Genomic DNA, 21,541 nt, shown 5'->3' on the forward strand with positions numbered 1-21,541 from the left:
TATTTAAAGGATGTGTGCATTGTAAATAATGAGTATTTCAATAGAAACCTTTATTCGATATATATATATATATATATATATATATATTATATACATCTTATATTTTATATACATATAAATATTATATATATCTTATTTATATTATTCCGAATTTTATTATGTTTATATAATTGAGAATTCGATAATCGTTCATATACCAATAAATTTTAAGTCAGTATAAGGTGACTTAATTTGTAAGCTTTAAAAATGCAACTTATAATTTGAACATGTTAGCCTAAAATTTAACGGGGATGAATAACTGATAAATAAATCACAACGCCACAATAGGAGTTGATCAACTTAGAAAATGGCGAAAGGGTTAACATTTTAACGAATAGATTTACCTCCCTTAAACCGTCAAAATAACTAATAGCCGTGAATCAAAATAGATTGTAATGAAGGAAAAAAAAATTTTTAATCCAAAATTTAAAAATGCAAACTGAACTAGCATTGAATAAAAAGTAACACTAACCATCTTCTCCTTCCGGAATAAATAATAAAAAAAAAAACGCTTTTTGAAATTACACAAATAAGTATACAGATATAATTTTAAATCACAAATATAATCGCTTGATACGAAACTAACACAGAACCAAAACAATATGGTAGAATGCTAAATATCAGGTTCGGAATTGAGAAAAATACTTAAAATAAACAAATAAATAAACAAAAAAAATTAAATTGATAACTTGGAGAAAAATAGTAATAACCTAAATTAAGTGAACATAGGTAATTGGTTGCTAGGATAAATGAATAATCGATTGAAACATTGAAAAATAGAGATGCAAAAAATAGGTAGATATAAAAATGTTAACAAACAGAAAACCGAAAAACCTCTGTAGGAAGAAATGTAGGTATATCTTTTATCGCATAGTTTTTCCTTAAAAGGGAAATGGATTCCATATTTTCACTATAAAAGTGTTTTTCTATACGATTGACGAGAAGCTGTTCTTGTGAATATTTTCAAACGATATAAGGTTTGAAATTGTCCGAATGGTCGCGAAACATTTGTAACGAACAATGAAAATACACTTCTTGTTCTTGTGTTATCAATCCAACTTTTGTAGTCTTGTTTTTATGAAAATAATATATATAAATATATATATTTTATTAATGTTTATTTTTGAAATATTGTCAATTTCAATGTATACCGTTTTTGTTTAACGGGCTGAGACTGTTATGATAAAAACTGAATTACTGTTTATTTTAAGTAAAGCTCAATGCATCTATTTTATAGGTGCAGAGCATATATAGGACACAATTTTGATGAAATTCCAAGACTTACATTTTTCTTTTTTGTAACTTTTGTTTATTTCATCTTGGATTTATTCATTACAGCCGTTTCGTTAATAGGATGGCAATTTTATGATTTTATGTGTTCATAAAAATTCCTGTCCTCACCAACTCATCAGATGTTGTTTCCGTTCGATGTTACCAACAAAAAGTTAATTTTGAACATGATAAAACTGGCGTTTGGGGAAAAGAAATTCCATCCACGCGTTGTTACAAGTCAGTTATCTTGGCATATATATATATATATATATATATATATATATATATATATATATATATATATATATATATATATATTTATATATAAAGAGAGAGAGTGAGGAAGAAAGATCTGTTTTAACTAATGCTACATGTTACGTGATGAAAATGCTATTTCAAACTGAAATATAAAAAAGCAAATAACGAACACACAACATAATATTTTATACGGAAACAAGAACGTTTCTAAAAAGTCACATTTTTATGAATAATAATTGATATATATATATATATATATATATATATATATATATATATATATATATATATATATCTGTGTGTGTATGTTGGCGCTCCTGTGTGCATACAACAGCGCAGCTATAAATGAGCATCTTTCCTACTTTTGTCAGGATCGGCAAGAAGGGTTCATTACTCAGTATCTCGTGCAGCGACGGACGCGGCGAAGCGTCCATTAATGGCACTGAGTGCAAAACACGCTAGACCTATGCACACTGGTCAACGCTTTTAAAAGCAAAAACAAATGCGCACTTTAATATGTCTGAAATCATAATTGGTGTAACAAGCCTCGGGACTCGTTTATGGACAATATTTATGAATGATTGACGTGGGCTTATCACTTTTCTTTCTTTGATTTGTTTGTACCGTTATTTTTCATCGTTTATTATTTATTTATAGCGTTTTTCCATTTAGACGGAAAGAACATTGACGAAATGTAATTGCACGCAATTACAACATACAATAACATCATGGCGAAGACCATGACGATGACGATGATAGTGATAATGATGATGACGACGACAACGATGGTGATGTATATATATATATATATATATATATATATATATATATATATATATATATATATACATATCTACATATATATATATACATAAATTAAGAGTATCTATAGATCTACTATTGCATTATTAAACTATTATTTAAAGGAGGTTTACGTTGTAAAAAATGTATATTTAAATAGAAAAAATTATTCGATATATATATATGTATATATATAAATTTATTCGATATATATATACATATATATGCATTATATATATGTATATATATATATATATATATATATATATATATATATAACAGCGATGATCTTTGTGTAAACAAATTGAGCTTAGGTATTTGGACAATGTCAAAACATTGTTAATTCACTGTCCGATTAGCAGCCGATTAGCGCAACGGTTAGAAGCTCCGACTGTCATATGGCTTGAGGTAGTTGCTTGTCTAGCCGCACTGATGAGTTGTGAAACAGCGAATCAGTACTGCATGTGGATGATATATATATATATTTATTTATTTATATAGATATATACAATAGTTCAATAATGCAATAGTAGTGCTATACATATTCTTAAATTTTATATATATTTGCGTCAGGAATTATACAGATTAGCTGTATAATTCCTGACGCAAATATATATATATATATATATATATATATATATATATATATATATATATATATATATATATATATTTGCGTCAGGAATTATAGCTGTATAATTCCTGACGCATATATATATATATATATATATATATATATATATTTGCGTCAGGAATTATACAGATTAGCTACCCACCGAAACTATTTTTATTTCAGGACTTATACGAATTAGCAACCATCGCAAAGTTTTTAAAAATTAAACACGTCTTTCATTTCAAAAACATTTACTGAAAGTAACTTTTATATCTCATATCTTGCATAAAATAGTTTGCTATGGAACTTTCGTTTTTTTTAATTCCTCTGTTGCAAAACTCTGCTTATCTTGTATGTGGCTCTAGCTTACTAGTAACCCATCCGGTCTCTTACTGTTTCAATAATTTCCATTTCATACGCGTGCCTATACATAGCCTTCATTTTCTCCCTTGTTTAAAATATAACTTTTACAACCAAATTCATATTGAATATCGGTATGATTCTTGGCTATCTATTAAGACGCCTCAAGTTGACCTCTACCAAATGCAGTACCACGCTACACTGAAATCTGCATATACAGATGGACAGAGCTTTTTAACAAAATTCGTGGACGCATCTGGAAAATAAAAAAATAACGTATATAAAAGTGATAACGGAAATACAAATATGAATTGGAAACAATAAAAATAGAAGCGCAGCAAATAATTATAACAGCAAAAAAAATGAAAGACAAATCAAAAGCAATAAAAGAAAATCGGTAAATAAAACAAAAAAACAAACAACCAAAAAAACGAAGAAAAAAACGCCATAACTGATCAAAGAATGAAATAATTTCATCTGACATAAATCAACCTTTCCTCACAGTTCCCGCCATTTCCCTCAGACGATGTCGTCTGCCAGCAAAACAAATTATCATGACATTGTCATTTCGTTTTATTTCTATTAATATAGATTCGTGTAATATACATTTTTTATATCGTTCATTTCATTTCGTTAATGGTCCGCTAAGTTTGGCCTATATGTGGACGATAGCCAGTGTAAATACGTATAGATTATCTCACACACGCTCCGCTATATAAAGCTATGCACGTCTTTCTATTTGTATATCTTTGTATGTACACAGTTCGATCCTAAACAAATTAATTATGGATACCAGATCAGGCTGTCTAAAGATATCGGCTTTCTGACTGAAATGCAGCAAACATCAATGTTATTAATTTATTGCGGACTATTATACTCACCTTTTTCTTTCAGTTGTTGTTTTACGACGTTTCTGCCAACTATTCCTCTGGCTTTCGTCAGGTGGTAACCGCGACGGGATAGGAACTTCGAATCTCCTAACTGCATCCCCAGGAACTTAGGAACTTCGAATCCTGCCTTCCATAGTTGTTGTCGTCTCACCGTGGCGCAGTGGATAGAGAGGTTGAATCTCTACGGGCCAGGTGAGCATTGTCTGAAGATAGCGGTTTTAATCCTACCCAAAGCCGGCCAGAGGCTTACTTGTCCCAAACATGGTGAGACGAAAAACAACTATGGAAAACAATAATTGCTGACGATGCAGATAAGAGATTCAGAGTTCCTATCCCGTCGCGGTTAACACCTGACGAAGGCCAGAGGAATAGTTGTCAGAAACGTAGGGAAACAACCACTAAAAAAAAAAAAAAATAAGGATAATAGTCCGCAATAAATAAACTAATATATAATACTCATCTCAGTAATGAATTCCAATTGAAATAATATATATATATATATATAATATAAATCTGTGTGTGTGTCTGATCATAAATAGGCTCCTATATGGTTAACTATTTAAAAAAAACTGATTACATATAATGATAGAAGATGTATTGAGGATCAGGAATGGGTATGTTTGATCTGGCAGAACAGTGGTTCATAAAAATTGCAGGGTCTGCATTCGCGCCTGGCCCACAAAGTATGGAAATAATTAAAAAAAAATCTTTACAACGGTTTTTGATATAGATGTACATAAGAATACTTTGATAAGTATGGTATAATAAAATTGGTATAATAAAATTGTGGGATCTGCGTTCACGCTTGTACCCCATGGAAATATGGCACAAACTTTAACAAGGTTTTTAAAAGGGGTGAGGGTCCACAATAACACCTTTACTTTAATCTTAATTGACGTTAGCTTTTATTTTTTTTTTTACTTGAATCATATTGTGTCGAATAAATTCACCTCATATATTCACGTTCTTATTAAAGTGAAAGCCAAAAAAAAAAAAAATGTCGGAACTTTAGACAATTCTCGACACAAATTTTGCATAACTCTGTTTTTTCCTTCTCCACTTGTACGTGTCACTCTTTCGAAAATAGATAAATAATAAAAAATAAGAATGTTACTTATTATCGTGTCAAAAGAAGGAAAAATCCTGCTCACGTGATAACGTGTCTTTTTAAAAACATTTACGTAACCTTTTTATTTTTATTTATATATCTGTTTAAGCTTTTTTTGTCAGTGTACTAGAATGAATTCAGTTGATTACAACCCTTTCAGCGTGTTCTTTACATTACAATAGTACAACCCTGAATCCGACGACGCGATACTACACCGTTCAATACTGTAAAACTGAAACGAAGCTGTTCTGCTTGAAAAGGGCGCCATTTTCTTCTTATTAATATTTACATCGATTCTTTGCTTTAATAAACTAAAGTAATTACGTGTTTACTTTTTTAATATCCCATTTTGCTGCTTCGGATTATTTTACTAAAGTAAGTAAAGCTTCATTATTTTTCAAAACTGTTTTGGTTTCTTTGTTTTTCGATATTTCGTCGATATTATTTAGTAAGAGTGTTTAGCAGAAAAGCCAACAAACGACTACCCGAAAAAATAAATATACAAGAAATAAATGTTACCATAGTCAATAAAAGTTCAGTTCATGTTTTATTTTGTTTTGAAATAGTTTTTAATGCTCTTTACTTGAAATAATTTCAGCGAACCGAAATTAAAACGAAATTTGAGGCGATAACTACTAAAATGAATTTTTATATAAATTACACATGCCATAATCGAATATTCCTCAAGCACAAAATAACGGAAATCATTAAAATATGTTTATAAATATTCCTTACGTTGAGGAAACTCTCTTAAATTGTTAACAGAATGCTCAGGTGCCCCTCCTTCAAATTGAAAACGGGTCTCTCCATTTCAAAGTCGCTGCCATTTTGACTCTTTTAAAACCGGTTCGTGAATTAAAAAAAATTTTCTTTTACAAACTACTTAAAAATACAATCCAATGAACTTTTCTACCATAAAAGTAACTTTTATTGACTATGTTAACATTTATTTCTTGTATATATATATATATATATATATATATATATATATATATATATATATATACATAGTCTTTGAAGTTTTTAACCTTTAAAACTACACAAAAAATATTTTTATCATTCGTTAGAAAACTATCTAGTCAGTAAATCATTTAATTACCTGCAATCCCTGCATCAACTCGCTCTCGAATTTACTATTATACCAATAATCATGGCTCCCCAGCAGTGTTGATCAAACACAACCACCCTTAATCTTAGGAAGAAGACATGTTACAAACATTTGATCCAATTTACTATTTTTAATTGCAATTACTAACCTTTTCATACTATAAAAATGAATTACTTACCTGTGCGATTCATCAATTTCCACATTTAAAATGGATACATTTTTTTAATTTTTTAATTTTTTGATTTATCAGTCTTGTATTTATAAGATTAGGATTAATCCATTTAACTACTTATCACCCCAACTATGATTAGTATTTTGTATATTTACATTCTTATTTATTTAAAATTAGATATATAAAGGTTAAAAATATTTTTACATATATACATTTTTTTTATAATATATAAATTTATTATATGTAATTATAAATACATTTTATACATTGCTAATATAGTTTTGGATTTCCTTTAGTAATATAGTCTGGTTTATCTTAAACTATTCAAAAGCATCATGGAGGCTTTTTTTGAACCCAGTCAACGACGGGTACTTCTGCTAGTATATATATATATATATATATATATATATATATATATATATATATATATATATATATATATTAATGTTATTGTTTTCAATCTTTCCTTTGCAAAACTCAGTCATGTTCTGCAAAGCCGTACTTTTGCCTTGAAGAACATGACTGATTTTTGCAACAACTTTTTCTAGAAAACAACCAAATTAAAAATAATCAATAAATATTAGAACATACAAAGGATTTAAAGCATAACATTGTTTGTCAAAGCCCGAACAAAACCCTTCAATACCAAACAGCATGAATAGATATTTGGAGATATAAAGAACTTGAAGCATACACTTTTTCTGTCACAAAAATATCGGATTGGCATGAAATAACCTGAAAAGGAATTCATATGCCATAAAGCAAAAATCCGATCCAAACAAATTAACCAATCATTATGAATATGGAAAAGCAACTGCTATCCATAAGATGTTATAATATAGGTTATTTAGTTTGATTTAGTTTTGTGCAAAGGGGATAAAACCATTTTCCTAAAGTTTTAACGATGGATATTAGGCATCATTATAAAATATACTCTATGAATTCTTTTCGATAAATAGAAGAAAATTGTTGGTACTTATGCAGAATAGAGCCACGCTGTCTTCGGCATATGCCGGACAGATTGCTCAAACCGCCGAAAGCTGCCGAAACACTTAGACAATGATTTCGTAACAGGCGGCATTGGCATACGGTATCTTTTGTTTATTACATTTTTACGGCATGTTTTGTTTATTAAACAGTTAGGCAAAAGTAGAAAATTGTTTGAAAGCTTCCCTCCCTATTTTAAAAATGGCTTTCTAAATAATAATGTTATTATTTCAGCACGGTCGTTAATCTACCTAAGTAACTTTTTCTCATTGAAATTACCATACTTCTTGTTTTTTCCCCTAATTTTTAAGCTTACTTGCTTTTTATACATTGGCTATCGTTTTTAATAAAAGAAAAACAAGACGTTTTTGTTCGCCACCTCCTTAAAAATTGACTATTAATATAAAACCCTAGATAAACACGTAGTTTTCGTCTAGCATCTTGTTCTGTACGTAAGTGTCCGAAATATGTCAACGATAACGCGTTCTTTTTCAGCATAAGTACCAAATTGTTAACAGGAAGTTAGGCGATCTTGCACATTTACTGACCCAAGCCACTTCCGGTTTGAAACTCGTCGGAAGTAAGTAGGTTCTTTCATAAGTCAGGTACACGTCCGAAATGAATGTTTTTAGAGCACAATTGAATCACGATACTTGACTTTTGCGTTTTAAACTGAAGCCATTATATTAGCGAACCTACTGTTGATTTTATGAAGTATTTATTTTTTATAAAAATCAACAGTAGGTTCTCTACAGTGCAATGTAAACTACACTATTTTGTGGACTAAGTCACTGCGAGAAGGCACGAGAGGCTTTCTCCCGTGCACTGTAACACCTAGACTAGAGCAGGCAATTAATTAATTTGATTGAAAATGAGCGTGTTCGCCAATTTCAATGTCAATAAATATATTCGAATGTGTGCGTATATATATATGATGATGATGATTGCAACGTCTTGTCAGACGAGTGTCACTCCCTCAGACATTTAAAATCCATGAGCCCAAATGTCTGAGGGAGTATCTATACAAATACGATGTTACAGAGTCTTAGCTTTGTACGACAGCTAAGTCTCTTTCTCGGCTCAAAATGGTGAGATCCAGCAACAAGCAAGAGCAAGATAGCCAGCAACAAATTAAACTGCAGACCAGCTTAATGCGGGTACTAGTCTTCCGCTTTATGGTTTTTAAATCAGAGATTTGCTTCTCCTAGAAAGGTTGCCTTCACCACGGCTTACGGGAGCCCTCTCTACTCCAATACACATATACACACACAAATATACACGGTGCTACTTGGCCGTTGACTCAGAAGAAGAGTTCATTAGCCCTTTGGAAGGTCTTGTTTTTAATCCTTCAGGGAGACTAGCCGCCCTCCTCACCAAACAAGTCTGGTGGGGGAACCAGTTTAGTCGCCGGTGACCCGACCATGAGGAAGGTGGTACTGGGTTACATGGTACCAGTAGCATATGACATGACCTGAAATAAATAAATAAATATATATATATATATATATATATATATATACGCACACATATATATATATATATGTATATTTATATATGTATATATACATATATACATATACATAAATATACATATGTATACATATATACATATAGTTACATATATATATATACATATATATATATCCATATATACATACATATATATATTTATATATATACATATATACATATACATATATATGCATATATATACGTATATATACATATGTACATATATACATATGTACATGTATATACATATATACATATATATACATATCCATACATACACGCATATGTATATATGCATACATATATATGCGTACATATATATATATATGTATATATATATATATATATATATATATATATATATATATATATATATATATATAAATATATATATATACTAGCAAAAGTACCGTCGTTGACTGGGTTCAAAAACAGCCTACAGAAATGGACTCTGATTTATGAAAGTATGATAGGTTATGAAAAGGAAGGGTTGTAAAGAGATAGCTTCGAATTTGAAGGTATCAAAACCAAAGCAAAATATTATGAAAGTAAAAATAAAATAATTTATTATACCATACATTTTCACACGGAAACACTTATCACAATATTCCGTGGATCTATATTAAAAAACCTTGTCAAACTTTGTGACATATTTCCATTCTATGGAGGCCAGGCGCGTACGAACACCCCATAATTTTATTATACCATATTTCTTCAAACTGAAACATAATTATCAAAGTATACTTACGAAGATAGATATGAAAAGTCTATTTCCATTCATTCCATTCGAACGCAGACCCCATAATTTTATTATACCATCCAATTTAAGTTAAAACACACTTATGAAAGTATTATCATGTACATCTGTATCAAAAATACTTGTAAATGTTTTTTTTTTCAATTTTTAATTTTTTTATTTTATTACTTTATGGACTAGGCGCGTACGCAGACCCCACAATTTTAATGAATCGTCATTATGCCAGATCAAACATACCCATTCCTGTGTCTCGATACATCTTCTATCATTATATGTGATCAGTTTTATATAATAGTCAACCATATAGAAGCAGACACACACACAGACGTTCAGCTTCACACACACACACACACACACACACACACACACACACACACACACACACACATATATATATATGTATCTATATATATGTATCTATATCTATATATCTATATATCTATATATATATATATATCTATATATATATATATATATATATATATATATATATATATATATATATATATATATAAACTCAGATCAGCTTATTTGCGCTATTGAAACCATCCATCCGGTTTGCAACTTTAGGTTTAAAAAATTCTGATCATAAAAACAAAGCCACAAATTGCATTTCTTTCGGCAATTTACTGATCGTTCTGTATATTATTTTATTTTTTATTACGTTTCTACATTTTATTTTATATTCAAACATTTCTAACAAAGAAAACACATATAAATAAATAAAATTACTTTTTTCCTTTTAAAAAATATTCATATTTCATAGAAATATGAATTTTCTGTTTAAAATATTCATATTTCATAGACATTTTTATTTATTTAGTAAATTCTTAGGAGAAAATAGAGAATATTTGACAAAGCGCCCCGCCCTCCTTTTTTAAGATTGTGTTTCACATACTCTTCCGAGAATTTTACAAAACTGAAAGACATTTTCATCATCACCATAAAAAAGTAATCTGAAACGAGTCAGAGTAATCTATCTATCTATCTATCTATCTATCTATATATATATATATATTTATTTATTTATTTATTTATCTATCTATTCGTCTCTCTATGTTTTTATTTGAATACTATTCCGCAAAAATGTTTCCCTTATGTAAAAACAGTAAAATATCAATATTGGTGCTTTTAAAAAAATATTTTCTATCCCTTACGAATTTATCGTTTGTATATTAATTCCATATTGAGTCAGGTACGTAAAAAATGGAGTATTATTGCCAAATCGGCGTACGAGTAGCCCGGCGCGCCCTATCCTGCCTTGATAGATTTAAAAATCTGCTTCGAAATCTAGTAGGTAACACACTTTTCTCTTCCCTACGACGTCTTTCCTATAGAAGTGACGTCGCGATCCTGTCTTTGATTTGTCGCTATTTTCATAGCAAGTGCTCGACTGAACTCTAATCTCTGGTCCCTCTCCCAAATCTTGCTCAATTTTCACAAAAAATACTCGACTACCTACAACCACTATATATGATTTTCTCCACACTTTACCTGTGCCTAAATCTAAACGCAGATTCCATAAACAAAGTTTTTTTCCCTAGAACTGCCCACCTCGCCTTTGAAACACTGTTCCGCTGGCCCGTTTTCCCGTTGAATACCTTCAAATCCAATGTAAATAAGTTCTTGTTGCACCTCCCCATAAATAATCAAGGTCAACCTACCATGAGTGATTATTACACTATCCTATTACATTTAATAACCCTTATCCTCAAGTGGCCTTCGGGCCTTGATAAGTGGTGACTCCCAGGTAATACTAAATATTTCATTTCATTGCTAGATAAAGCGTACACTGACCCAACGTGCTACAGATACATATATCGTCACTTCCGGTTTGGCGGTGGTCGTAACGACAAAGATGTCAGGTTTTCCCCCGTTCTTTTCGTCCTTTGCGTACGGGTTCGAGCCTGCCTTTCTACTATCACTGTTTTTTAAATCTTTTTTTTTGCTCAACACACACATCCAAACACCAGGGCAACGCCGGGTTGAAATGCTAGTACGTATATATATTTTTTTAATTTATCTATATATCTAGAAAAGTGAACGTGTCTGTGTTTGTCTGTTTCTGTGTGTACATTTCCCTACGCAATACCCCTGTCAATTTTAAGTCTACAGACTCGAAATTTTATATAACGAGTACTGAGATTTGGGAAAATCTTTGTAATTCGGTTTTCGGCCAGAAATTTGGCTGTAAAAGGGTCAAAGTTCAACGACTTGACCTTTGAGAACTCTACAAAACTCCTCCGACAATTTTGGGTCTAAACAATTGAAATTTTAGATATAGGTTCCTTGCACATGGATCTAACTTAATAACTGTATTTGAATCCAAAACAATAAATGTTAAGGGGTCATAATAGAAGTTAAATTAAAAAAAAAAATCGACCACTTTTTTTTTTTTTGCTCAATATACACCTCCAAACACTGAAATGCTAGTATATCTATAAAAGTGAACGTGTGATGTGTATGTGTATGAGTGTGTGTGTGTGTGGGGGGGTGTACATTTTCCTACGCAATAACTCTGTCAATTTTGAGTCTACAGACTCGAAATTTGATATACAGGTTACTGTGATTTGGAAAAATCTTTTTCGGTTTTCGGCCAGAAATTTGCCTGTTAAGGGGTCAAAGTTCAACGATTTGACCTTTGAGAACTCTCCCAAACTCCTCTGATAGTTTTGGGTCTAAACACTTGAAAATTTAGATATAGGTTCCTTGGACATGGATGTAACTTAATAACTTGATTTTAACCCAAAACAATAAATGTTAAGGGGTCATAATAGGGGTCAAAGTTTAAAAAAATTGACCGCTTTTTTTTTCTTTTTTTTTGCTCAACATACACCTCCAAACAGCCGGGCCACGCCGGGACACGCCGGGCTGAAAAGCTAGTATACATATAAAGGTGAAAGTGTCTGTGTGGGTGTGTCTGTCTGTCTGTGTACATTTCCCTACGCAATAACTCTGTCAATTTTAAGTCTACAGACTCGAAATTGGATACACGGGGTACTGAGATTTTAGAAAATCTTTCTGATCGGGTTTCGGCCAGAAATTTGGCTATTAAGGAGTCAAAGTTCAAAGATTTGATCTTTGAGAACTCTACCAAACTCCTCCGCCAATTTTGTGTCTAAACACTGGAAATTTTAGATATAGGTTCCTTGGACATGGATCCAACTTAATAACTTGATTTGAGCCCAAAACAGTAAGGGTTAAGTGGTCATGATACGGGTCAAAGTTTTAAAAAAATTGACGTCTGCGGTCTCTACAAACTTTTCTCTATTGTAGTTAAAGGAAGCCTATTATAGAGAAAAGCCTTACCGTACATATTCACACATTTTAATATATACATATGCACATTTTAATATATACATATGCACATTTTAATATATACATATGCACATAAAGTAAATAGGGCCTGAGCAAATCCGGACGGAACTACTAGTATCTATAAAAGTGAAAGTGTCTGTCTGTCTGTGTGCCTGTCTGTGTACATTTCCCTACGCAATAATTCTGTCAATTTTGAGTCTACATACTCGAAATTTATATATACAGGGTACTGAGTTTTGGAAAAATGTTTGTAATCCGTTTTCGGCCAGAAATTTGGCTGTTAAATGATCAAAGTTCAATGATTCGACATTTAACAACTCTCGCAAACTCCTCCGTCAATTTTCGTTCTGAACAATTGAAATTTTAGATGTAGGTTCCTTGGACATGGCTCCAACTTAATAACTTGATTGGAGCCTAAAACAATAAATGTTAAGGGGTTATAATAGGGGTCAAACTTAAAAAAATTGACCTCTGCAAAATTACTCAGACAATTTCTGGTCTAAACATTTGAAATTTTACATGAAGTGTATAGAAAGATAGGGGAAGCGTTTTAATCAGGTTGGGTCAAAAATTTGTAGTCATCCCCCATTTTCGATTGCCTAGCCTCAATTTAAACCTACGGCACTTCCAGTTTGACGGTGGTCGTAACAGCAAAGACGTCACGTTTTTTCCAGTTTTTTCCTCCTTCGCGGTACGAGTTCGAGCTTGCATTCCTATTATACCTTTTTAAAAAAATTATACATATATATATATATATATATACACACACACACACACATATATATATATATATACATATACATACATACATACATATATATATATATATATATATATATATATATATATATATATATATATATATATTACAATGATTACAAAACACGTTGGATTTCTTTACCTCCATAATACCAGGATTCTACATTTAATGATTTAGCATTCATTCTGGATTTAAATTACAATATCCTTTTTCTGCCTCAATGTCCATTTCCCTCATTCTATGTATCTTTAATGTTTTTTTTTTTTTAACTTTAATTACTTTAATTTTATATGTTTATTGCTTTTAGAAAATAAACACGCGTGTCCGTAGATTACTGTTTTTAAAAATAATACATAAATAAAAAAATACGTCCAAATAAAAAATGGGCGAATTTCTAAGAAAAACACCGGATCTCCGAGGCGGAGACGTTAACCTTAATATCGTTTTAAAAATCAATAGCAAAAACAACGTAAACAGACAAACGACCAAAACTAAACAGCAAATAGTCTATGGCATCCTAGCGTAATGGGTTAGGGGCACTGGACTGAGATGCATACGGTCTGGGGTTCGAATCTTAACAACAGTGAAGCTACGCTGAAGAGGAGTAGGACTCCAAGACACGCGTGTTCGTAGATTACTGTTTTAAAAAATAATAAATAAAGAAAAACACCTGTGGAAATATATTTTTCTTTCCTTATAATACATATCGATCCTTATTTAAGATACTCACTGTAATTACAGAGCAATATAGTGAATGAATGACAAAAGCCTATATTCCAAAGTTCATGATGTTGACCATCTTATAATTTATACCTTTAATTCAGTTGACATTTACAATTCTTGACAGTATCTGTTTCGTAGCGCAAAATCAATCACTTAATAATTATATCAACTAGTAAATCTATTTTGCCCTTAACTCATCAGAAGAAATGGCAACAATCAATGCGTCAAAAAGAAATAAAGTGCATTTTGACATGATAAAAACCCGAAAATTTGAAGAGAAGCTCAAAATATCTAATAATATGTTTCAATTACGCCATTTTAAATTTTAGGAATAAAGTCACTAAACCCATCTATTCGTACTAACAAGTTCTATTGATTTAGGAATATGCTGCCAAAATTCCCCCCTCTCTCTCTCTCTCTATATATATATATATATATATATATATATATATATATATATATATATATATATATAATTTTTAAAATATAATTATCCACTGACACGTGTTTCGTCATTTACGACTCATCAGAGTGGCTGAATCTAGCGAGATTTGAAATCGGGACCTCATGGTAAGAAGCGTAAACCTTATATATATATATATATATATATATATATATATATATATATATATATATATATAATATAAAGCTGAATGTGTGTGTGTGTGTGTGTGTGTTTGGTCACGAATAGGCTCCTGTATAGTTGACTATTTTAAAAAAACTGATTACATATAATGATAGAAGATGTATTGAGACACAGGAATGGGTATGTCTGATCTGGCAGAACGGTGGTTCATTAAAATTGTGTGGTCTGCGTTTGCATCGCACCTGGTCCACAAAGTATGGAAATAAAAAATTTAAAATTAAAAAAAAAAAAAACGTTTACAAGTGCTTTTGATATAGATGTACATAATAATACTTTTATAAGTATGTTTCAACTTAAATAAGGATGGTATAATAAAATTGTGGGGCCTGCGTTCGCGCCTGGCCTCCATAGAATGAAAATAGACATACACTTTAATAAAGACTTTTCATATTTATTTACGTAAGTATACTTTGATAATTATGTTTCAGTTTGAAGAAATATGTTATAGTAAAATTATTGGGTGTTCGTTCGCACCGGACCTCCAAAGAATGGAAAGATGTCACAAAGTTTAACAAGGTTTTTTAATATAGATCCACAGACTATTGTGATAAGTGTTTCAGTGTGAACAGGTATGGTATAATAAATTATGGGATTTATCTATTTTATTTTTACTTTCATCATATTTTGCTTTGGTTTTGATACCCCCAAATTCCAAGCTATCTCTTTACAACCCCTTTTTTTTTCATAACCTATCATACTTTCATAAATCAGAGTCCATTTTCTGTAGGCTTTTTTTGACCCCAGTCAACGACGGGTACTTTTGCTAGTATATATATATATATATATATATATATATATATATATATATATATATGTATATATGTATATATATATAAAGTTATTTGTTCAACACTGTTAAGACTGCTGTTGTCCGCCTAGTTTTACATAAATGCTTTTTCGTAACAGTTACAATTAGCCTCGGTGGTTAGAGCGCTCGGAAGAGAGTTAGGCTTTATCTTGTAAGATTTAGGTAGGCTTACGGCGGTTAAATGAACTGTTTACGTCTATCATATGAGAAGTTCAAATACTTCCTTTTTCTGCTGGTGTTTTACTAAAACTTTCGTTTATTTCGATATTCACTTTCTTCTTTCGTTGGTTATTATTGTTGTGAACAACTGTTACTATTATTTCTTTTGGAGTGTGTATTTTTTCTTCCCAAAATATATTCCGAGTATTCTTTTTTTTACATTCAGAGATGCATGTAGACGTGATTTTCTTACAAATGAATAAGAAGGAAAGATGCTTGGCGGCCATTTTGACCAATTGATGGGTGCGGCTTCATCCTATCACGGCAACATCCTGCTGTAACAGTCAAGATAACCTTTCTAAGCCCCTGGGTGACAGATGGACGTGAGCCACACCCTTGAAATGGCGAAATCGTATGAAAGAAAGCAACAGTGTGGAGGTAAAGGCTAACCTAGCGAGAAAGATAGGAACTAACAAATGCAAGGGGAGGGAACCCACTGTTAATTGTTTGATTCGTTTGCTACAATGAACGGTTTTACTTTTTCTTCTTTCTATTATATTTTTTGTTAGTTTTTCTGTTTACTTTTTCCATTTTTTTCTTTATAATTTTTCTTTTTCAGTTTGCAATTTTCAATTTTTATCATCAGTTATTTTATCAGTTATAAGCTGTTTTTGATTTCTTTCTTTTATCTTTCACCCTCCCTCCATTTCCTCTCCACCCCGACTTACTCTTTTTCTCTCTTACACAATTTCTCATTTTCTCTCTAACTCCCTATCTTTCTATTCATTTCTCTCCTTCCATCTCTCTCTCGACCATTCCTCTCTCTTGCCCTCTCTCTTTCCCTCCCTCTATACTTATTTCTATCTCTCACTTCATTTTCTTCTATTCCCCCTATCTCCTGCCCCTACTCCCTCCTTTGCTCTCGCTTGCTGTTATTTCTTCTTGTTCTTATCGTATATTCTTGTAAATAAATATTTTCTTGTATTTTTCATTTCACCGTCTCTCTCTTTCTCCACCCTCTCCCGCTATCTCTTACTATCTTTTCCTAACCATTAAAAGAGTTTATATAACGTAATACTAAATCAGAAAATATCTCCCTCTTTATTCGGTTTTATGTTATATTTTTTTCGGAAATATGTACACAGCGGCCTAGAAAAAAATAGTCTCTGAGATCGAGGATAATATAAAAATTAAAACTAAAAGAAACCCTTACTCCACATATAAATTACTAAGAGAATTGTTTGTAAGGAAATTTTGCTCCGTCCACCAAGTATTTTTTTCGAATTGAACGATGATATCCATTTTTTTTTTAAACATTTTCAGCTCCAACTTTCAATTGACAGCGAATAACTCCGCAAATATTGACTATTAGCAGTTCATCCAGGCTTTGCTCGGGTCCTATATACTGTTCATAACTTTATGTGCATATATATATATATATATATATATATATATATATATATATATATATATATATATATATATATATATATATTAAAAGTTTTGACTCATGCCCAGGTAACCTACATCTAAAATTTCAAGTGTTTAGACCCCAAATTCGGGGAGAGGTTTAGTGGAGTCTGCAAAAGTCAACTCTTACAACTTTGACCTCTTGGACGCCAAAATTTTGCCTAAAACCTGATTAAAATGCTTGCCCTATGTCTGAATACACTTTATGTAAAATTTCAAATGTTTAGATACAACATTCGATGAATAGTTTGCTAGAGACCGCAAAGGTCAATTATTTTTTAAAATTTGACCCCAATTTTCACCCTTTAAAATTTATCAATCAAATTAAAAAAATTGTTCCATGTCCAAATAACCTACATCAAAGATTTCAGTGTTTGGAACCAAAATTGTAGAGTTTTTAAAAGTAAAAACTTTGACCTTTGACCCCTTGACAGCCAAATTCCTGACCGAAAACCGATTTAAAAAAATTCCCAAATCTCAATACTCCTCATGTCAAATCTCGAGTGTGTAGATTGAAATTCACTGAGTAGTAAGGTTAGGAAATGCACACACACACACAAACACACACACACAGACAAACACACACGCACACACACACACACACTGTCACTTTTATAGATACTACTATCAGTTAAGCCCGGCTATGTACTGTTCATAACTTGCCCTATGTGTGAATACACTTTATGTAAGATTTAAAATGTTTAGACCAAAATTTGTCTGAGTAATTTCGTAGAGACCGCAGAGGTTAATTTTTATAAACTTTGATCCCAATTTTGACCCCTTGACATTTATCATTTTGGTCTCAAATCAAAATACAGAGTTTTACCCATGTCCACGTTACCTACATCTAAAAGTTCAAGTCTTTAAGCCCAAAATTGGTGGAGGAATTTGGCAGAATCTACAAAGGTTACCTCTTTCAATTTTGACCTTTTGGCAGCCAAATTTTCGCCTCAAAAGTGATTAAAATGCTTGCCGCATATCTGAATACCCGTTATGTATAAATTTCAAATGTTTAAACCGTGAATTGACTGAGTAGTTTGCCAGACATCGCAAATGTCAAATCTGTTGACCCCTTGGCAGCTCAAATTTTCGACACGAACCAATATAAAAGTTTGCCCTATCTCTCTCTCATGTAAAATTTCAAATGTTTAGACCAGAAATTGGCTGAGTAATTTGGTACAGACCGCAGAGGTCAATGTTTTTTTTTTACTTTGACCCCAATTTTGATCCCTTAACATTTATTTTTTGAGCTCATCAAATTAAAAGTTAGATCCATGTCCAAATAACCTACATTTAAAATTTCAAGTGTTCAGACCCAAAATTGGCGGAGGAGTTTGGTAGAATTTTCAAAGGTCAAATCGTTGAACTTTGACCCCTTGACAGAAAATTTCTGGCCGAAAACCAATTAAAAAGATTTTCCCAAACACGCACACACACACACACACACACACACACACACACACACACACACACACACTAAGACATTTTCACTTTTATAGATATATAGATAGACTAACCGACGCTTGGCAATCCACTGAAACATTACAAATTGTCAAACTGCTTCATGGCAATTTGGAATATTCTTATTTCTTAAGCCTGGATGAAATCATTGTCATAATCGTCGTTTACAAGATTTGTTGAACGTATTGTAAAAACCCTGCGGTCAATTTCTTTCTAGATGTTTATCTCTACACTTTACTTATGTTTCTTATGCAATGCTTGTACTTTTTGCACCATCCATCCTATCCTCTTTTCTATTATATCTCTTAGTATTTTTCTTTTGTAGTTAGATAAAAAGCCGGTGTGTAAAAATAGAGTTAGAATAGTAAATTTTCACCTAATGTTAAAATTAAGTTGAGTGAAATTTTCTAATGAACAGTCGAGTAAGAGCTACGAGTCTCGGTAGAGACGTCACGTACACAAGAAGCTAATACGCTAACGTGGCGAATGGGTAGAGAGGATCTATCTGTTTCGAATGAAACGCCGAAGTATGTTGTATTTTGGTTTAGATAGCTGCCGCCTCGTTCCGTATGGTCGATGGATTGGGCGTCTTATGCGTATATATGCTATGAACAGTATAAAACGCCAAAGAGATATTCAAAACCTAAATGCATTTGCAATGTTTCTTTGTTAATGACTTTTATTGAGAAGAAGATACAAAAGAAGGATGAGAGAAAGAAGAAAAAGGGGAAGAGCGAGCAATTGAGTTTAGATAGATACTGTCTCCCTCCTCTTTAGGGTTTAGTATTTGATGCTTATATATGTAAGCAATAAAGAAGAAGCACTCTCTAAAGGAATAAAAAAAACAATTACAGAAAAAGAAGAAGAAGAAGAAGTCTACACACATAAAAATTCGACCATATAAACAAAAGTAAAGGCCAGTAAACATGATTATGACATAATATGCATAACGTAACTAAATTTAAATGGTTCTAATGCTCTGATGAACTGCAAGCACTTGTGCTACCACGACGTGAACACCCTCGACAGACCCGACAGGCTGCAAAATCCCACCCCCACACTGTAGAGATCCCTACATGTAAACGATCTTTCTACTCCAGTAGTTTCTTCCCCAGAACCGCTAGACTTTGGAATTCCATTCCAGATCCCTGCTTCCCCAACTGCACTGACGTGCAGAAGTTCAAGTGCAACGTGAACCAAGATCTTGCTGCCCAAATCCCTACATAGTACCCCAGTAGTTGTTGCCCCTGATAGTAGCCCCCTACACCAAAGTGGCAATGTGCCTTGTTTGGGGTGAAAATGTAATTAAAAAAAATAGCTAAAATGGTATCCACCAAGGATTGAGCGATTGTAACTAATTGCAGTCAATAACATTTTTGGAAATCACTACTACATATTGGGTGCACTATTTTAATCCACAGAATATTGGCTTGAGAATGATAGATATGAGATCTGCGTAAATGAAAATATCATAGTTAAGTGTATTTTACGACTAGATCACTGCAGAATAGTAATATGAAGTATTTGGTGCTCTAAATAATAAATACGAAATCTGCATGAATTAAAATATCATATTAATGTGCAATTTACGACGGGGCAACACCATGTGGTTTGCTAATATAAATAATTTGGAAAAAACTCAATTGGTTTACTGTTGTAAGTTGAATTAACTTTAGTAGGTCCAGGTTTTGCATATAGTTAACATCTTGAAACAGATTGCATGTGGCTTCAGTATACGGGTTAACACAATAGTTAAACCCAGTCAGTAGTATGGTATCTGTAATTATAATATTTAAAGCTCTAACTACTCAGTATTGCCAGGGATACCGTGAAGTCAGTTTATACTTTTAATTGTTTATATATTTTTAACACTGAAAAAGAAAAAAATAGTTATAGGAAGACTACTGTTTTTATATAATTCTAATTTAAGATATAAGTTACTTCTCTAGCTGATGAAAATTTTTTGGTCATCATCAAAAACTTTTTCTGGACAGGATACCAAACTTAAAAATATAGTGTATTCCATTATCGTGCCAAAAACATGATACCGTATCAACAAATAGAACTTGGTTAGTCAGAATTAAAGTCTTATATGTCAGTTTATACGTAACAAATGTCCAACTTTTAAAATGTCTTAAGATAATTTCATACGTTATATCAATAAAATAGTACAACAGTTGAAACTGATAATTGGCTAGTCAGAATCAAAGTTTTATATGTCAGCTTAAATGCTATTTAGATTTAACCATAAAAATCTGACAAGATAACTTGATATGTTTGATGATATGCTCACGTTCTGGATATTCAAGTTTTAATTTC

This window comes from Euprymna scolopes, chromosome 35, assembly GCF_053919585.1.
Source record: "Euprymna scolopes isolate OS-2025 chromosome 35, ASM5391958v1, whole genome shotgun sequence".
NCBI lineage: Eukaryota > Metazoa > Mollusca > Cephalopoda > Sepiida > Sepiolidae > Euprymna > Euprymna scolopes.